The sequence below is a fragment of the Triticum urartu genome, chromosome 4, assembly GCF_003073215.2.
Source record: "Triticum urartu cultivar G1812 chromosome 4, Tu2.1, whole genome shotgun sequence".
Lineage (NCBI taxonomy): Eukaryota > Viridiplantae > Streptophyta > Magnoliopsida > Poales > Poaceae > Triticum > Triticum urartu.
This window is the reverse complement of record NC_053025.1, coordinates 511971353-511977352: the sequence shown is the minus strand read 5'-3', so window position 1 is coordinate 511977352 and position 6000 is coordinate 511971353.

The window sequence follows — 6000 nt, the reverse complement described above, 5'->3', positions numbered from 1 at the left end:
GCAGCTATAGAACTTATTGGAGACTTCATATCTCTCAATTCGGGCATTTGCTTGAAATATTAACTTCAACTCCTGGAACATCTCATATGCTCCATGACGTTCAAAACGTCGTTGAAGTCCCGATTCTAAGCCATAAAGCATGGCACACTGAACTATCGAGTAGTCATCAGCTTTGCTCTGACAGACGTTCATAACATCTGGTGTTGCTCCAGCAGCAGGCCTGGCACCCAGCGGTGCTTCCAGGACGTAATTCTTCCATGCAGCAATGAGGATAATCCTCAAGTTACGGACCCAGTCCGTGTAATTGCTACCATCATCTTTCAACTTTGCTTTCTCAAGGAACACATTAAAATTCAACGGAACAACAACACGGGCCATCTATCTACAATCAAACATAAACAAGCAAGATACTATCAGGTACTAAGTTTCATGATAAATTTAGGTTCAATTAATCATATTACTTAAAGAACTCCCACTTAGATAGACATCCCTCTAATCCTCTAAGTGATCACGTGATCCATATCAACTAAACCATGTCCGATCATCACGTGAGATGGAGTAGTTTCAACGGTGAACATCACTATGTTGATCATATCTACTATATGATTCATGCTCGACCTTTCGGTCTCCGTGTTCCGAGGCCATATCTGTTATATGCTAGGCTCGTCAAGTTTAACCTGAGTATTTCGTGTGTGCAACTGTTTTGCACCCGTTGTATTTGAACGTAGAGCCTATCACACCCGATCATCACATGGTGTCTCAGCACGAAGAACTTTTGCAACGGTGCATACTCAGGGAGAACACTTATACTTTGATAATTTAGTGAGGGATCATCTTATAATGCTACCGTCAATCAAAGCAAGATTAGATGCATAAAAGATAAACATCACATGCAATCAATATAAGTGATATGATATGGCCATCATCATCTTGTGCTTGTGATCTCCATCTCCGAAGCACCTTCATGATCACCATCGTCACCGGTGCGACACCTTGATCTCCATCGTAGCATCGTTGTTGTCTCGCCAATCTAATGCTTCTACGACTACCGCTACCGCTTAGTGATAAAGTAAAGCATTACAGGGCGATTGCATTGCATACAATTAAGCAACAACCATATGGCTCCTGCCAGTTGTCGATAACTCGGTTACAAAACATGATCATCTCATACAATAAAATTTAGCATCATGTCTTGACCATATCACATCACAACATGCCCTGCAAAAACAAGTTAGACGTCCTCTACTTTGTTGTTGCAAATTTTACGTGGCTGCTACGGGCTTAGCAAGAACCGTTCTTACCTACGCATCAAAACCACAACGATAGTTTGTCAAGTTGGTGCTGTTTTAACCTTCGCAAGGACCGGGCGTAGCCACACTCGGTTCAACGAAAGTTGGAGAAACTGTCACCCGCCAGCCACCTGTGTGCAAAGCACGTCGGTAGAACCAGTCTCGCGTACGCGTACGCGTAATGTCGGTCCGCGCCGCTTCATCCAACAATACCGCCGAACCAAAGTATGACATGCTGGTAAGCAGTAGGACTTATATCTCCCACAACTCACTTGTGCTCTACTCGTGCATAAGACATCTACGCATAAAAACTGGCTCGGATGCCATTGTTGGGGAACGTAGTAATTTCAAAAATTTCCTACGCACACGCAGGATCATGGTGACGCATGGCAACGAGAGGGGAGAGTGTTGTCTACGTACCCTCGTAGACCATTCGCGGAAGCGTTATATCAACGCGGTTGATGTAGTCGAACGTCTTCACGATCCGACCGATCCAAGTACCGAAAGCACGGCACCTCCGAGTTCTGCACATGTTCGGCTCAGTGACGTCCTCGCCTTCTCGATCCAGCAAGAGGGGCGAAGTAGTAGATGAGTTCCTGCAGCACGACGGCGTGGTGGCGGTGTTGGTGAAGAACAATCTCCGCAGGGCTTCGCCTAAGCACTACGAAAACTATGACAGATGAAAAACTAGAGGGGACGGGGTTGCCGGCACACGGCTTGGTGTTTCTTGATGTCTCTTTGGTGCTAGCCCTGCCACTCTATTTATATGTTGAGCCCTGGGGTCGAAACTTGGAGCAAAAGCCTCCTCAAAGTCAGTTTTGCCCGAAAGGCAAGAGTCCCACACGGACTCCAGGACCAAACGCCACAATCCTTGGCGTCTGGCCCAGACGCCATGGGCCTCGGCGTCTGGCCCAGAGCCAGACGCCAGGATCTCCGGCGTTTGGCCCCCTGGCCTTCGCAAAACTCCTTTTGCACCGACTTATAGCCCCATGAGCCTGACCCCTTGGCCAAACCATATCATCCAATATATGAATCTTTACCTCCAGACCATTCCGGAGCTCCTCGTCATGTCCGTGATCTCATCCGGGACTCCGAAAAACATTCGGTCACCAACATACATAACTCATATAATACTATATCGTCAACGAACGTTAAGCGTGCGGACCTTACGGGTTCGAGAACTATGTAGACATGACCGAGACACCTATCTGGTCAATAACCAATAGCGGGACCTGGATGCCCATATTGGCCCCTACATATTCTACGAAGATCTTTACCGGTCAGACCGCATAACAACATACGTTGTTCCCTTTGTCATCGGTACGTTACTTGCCCGAGATTCGATCATCGGCATCTCAATACCTAGTTCAATATCGTTACCGGCAAGTCTCTTTACTTGTTCCGTAATACATCATCCCGCAACTAACTCATTAGTTGCAATGCTTGCAAGGCTTATAGTGATATGCATTACCGAGTGGGCCCAGAGATACCTCTCCGACAATCGGAGTGACAAATCCTAATCTCAAAATACGCCAACCCAACAAGTACCTTTGGAGACACATGTAGAGCACCTTTATAATCACCTAGTTTTGTTGTGATGTTTGGTGGCACACAAAGTGTTCCTCCGGTAAACGGGAGTTGCATAATCTCATAGTCATAGGAACATGTATAAATCATGAAGAAAGCAATAGCAACAAACTAAACGATCAAGTGCTAAGCTAACGGAATGGGTGAAGTCAATCACATCATTCTCCTAATGATGTGATCCCATTAATCAAATGGCAACTCATGTCTATGGTTAGGAAACTTAAACATCTTTGATCAACGAGCTAGTCAAGTAGAGGCATACTAGTGACACTCTGTTTGTCTATGTATTCACACATGTATTATGTTTTCGGTTAATACAATTCTAGCATGAATAATAAACATTTATCATGAAATAGAAATAAATAATAACTTTATTATTGCCTCTAGGGCATATTTCCTTCAGGCGTAGCGCACTGCTATGTCCTTGATGAACCGGACGGCTGTTGGCCCGTCCAGTTTCTTGATTGGTCTTGCCTCAATCCACTTGGTGAATTTGTCCACTGCCACCAGCAAGTGTGTCATTCCACCTCGAGCGGTTTTGAAGGGTCCCACCATGTCGAGTCCCCAAACCGCGAAGGGCCAGGCGATCGGTATGGTGCGGAGTGCTGACGCCGGCTGGTGGCTGCGTTTGCTGAAGTGCTGGCATCCCTCGCACTTGAGGACGAGCGACTCGACATCCTGGAGGGTCGTGGGCCAGTAGAAACCATGGAGCAATGCCTTGGCCACTAGGGATCGTGATGCGGCGTGGTGCCCACACTCGCCCTGATGTATGTCGAGGAGGATGTCGATGCCCCGTTCCTGCTCGATGCAGCGCTGGAACACGCCGGTGCAGCTGCGCTTGACGAGCTCGTTGTTGATGATGCTGTAGGCGGACGCCCGGCGCTGCACTTGTCGAGCTTCGATCTCGCCCATGGGGAGAACCTCGTTCTCCAGAAATTTTGATATTGGGAGGGCCCAAGATGGAGCCGTAACCACGGCGAAGACGGCCACTAGGGTGGGTTCCGAGTCGGTAGCCCCCGGGTCGGGGATGGCGACGGCCGGGTCTGGGACGATGGTGGCCGGGTCGAGCTGAGCAGCCCCCGGGCCGGGTTCAACAGTCCCCGGGAAGGGTTCAGTAGCCCTCAGGCCGGATTGAGGTGCGGCCGGGTCGTCTGGAACGTGGATGGACTCGGAGTCCGGTGATGGCTTGACGGGCGGCTTGCGCAGGTGCTCGAGGGAGACACCGGATGGGATGTCTTACCGTGACAAGGCGATCTTGGCGAGCATGTCGGATGCTTCATTCTCCGCACGCGGGACGTGGAGGAACTCGCAGCCCTCGAAGGATCCAGACAGCTTCTGGACGAGGAAGCGGTAGCTTCCCATGTTGGAGTCGCGGGCGTCCCATTCGCCGAAGCACTGCTGCACCACCAGGTCTGAGTCACCGTAGCACAGGATGCGCCGGATGCCGAGTTCCTTGGCAAGCCGGAGGCCATGCACAAGGGCTTCATACTCGGCGACGTTGTCGGAGGCGGCGAAGTGGATCTGGCCCCTAAGTCGAGTCGCATCTTGGACCCGTCAAAGTGCATGCGCCAATGCATCGAGTCGGGAGGCGGCGGCAAGTACTGGGTCTCGGTCCAGTCGATGAGGAAGTCAGCCAGGGCTTGAGACTTGAACGTGGTGCGGGGCTCGTAGAGAATGGTGTGGCCGGCTAGGAGGATCGCCCACTTGGCAACCCGGCCAGAGGCATCCCGGCACCCGATGATTTATCCGATAGGCGCCGTGCTGACCACGTTGACAACGTGCTCTTGGAAATACTGCTTCAGCTTCTTGGCGGTGAAGTACACGCCGTAGCACATCTTCTGGTAGTGCGGGTAGTTCTGCTTGGAGTTGGAGAGCACCTCGCTCAGGTAGTAGACTAGGTGCTAGACGGCTTGGATCTTGCCCTTCTCTGGTCGCTCGACCACCAGCACCGTGCTGACCGCCCGCAAGGTCGCGGCTATGTAGAGCAGCAGCGGCTCCTTGTCGGTCGGCGTGACCAGGACTGGTGCGATGGAGAGCATGCACTTGAGGTCTTGGAAGGCCTCGTCTGCCTTGCCGTTCCATTCGAACGGGCTCGTCTTCTTCATCAGCTGGTACAGGGGTAGCATGCCCTCTTGCCCAGCCGGCTTAGGAACCGGCTGACCGAGGCCAAGCATCCAGTGAACTTCTAGACATCGCGCAGCCGAGCCGGCTTGCACATGCGCTCGATGGCCTTGATCTTCTCCGGGTTCGCCTCAATGCCGCGTTCCGAGACGAGGAAGCCGAGTAGCTTTCCGGCCGGGACGCCGAAGACGCATTTTTCCGGGTTAAGCTTGACCTTGTATTCGCAGACGTTGGCGAATGTTTCCTTCAAATCGTCGAGGAGCGTGAGGTGCTGCTTGGTCTTCACCACGATGTCGTCCACGTACATGTGGATATTGAAGGAAATATGCCCTAGAGGCAATAATAATGTTATTATTTTATTTCCTTATATCATGATAAATGTTTATTATTCATGCTAGAATTATATTATCCGAAAACATAATACTTGTGTGAATACATAGACAAACCAAACGTCACTAGTATGCCTCTACTTGACTAGCTCGTTAATCAAAGATGGTTATGTTTCCTAACCATAGACATATGTTGTCATTTGATTAATGGGATCACATCATTAGGAGAATGATGTGATTGACATGACCCATTCCATTAGCTTAGCACCTGATCGTTTAATATGTTGCTGTTGCTTTCTTCATGACTTATACATGTTCCTATGACTATGAGATTATGCAACTCCCGTTTGCCGGAGGAACACTTTGTGTGCTACCAAACGTCACAACGTAACTGGATGATTATAAAGGAGATCTACAGGTGTCTCCAAAGGTACATGTTGGGTTGGCGTATTTCGAGATTAGGATTTGTCACTCCGATTGTCGGAGAGGTATCTCTGGGCCCTCTCGGTAATGCACATCACATAAGCCTTGCAAGCATTACAACTAATGAGTTAGTTGCAAGATGATGTATTACGAAACGAGTAAAGAGACTTGCCGGTAACGAGATTGAACTAGGTATTGAGATACCGACGATCGAATCTCAGGCAAGTAACATACCGATGACAAAGGGAACA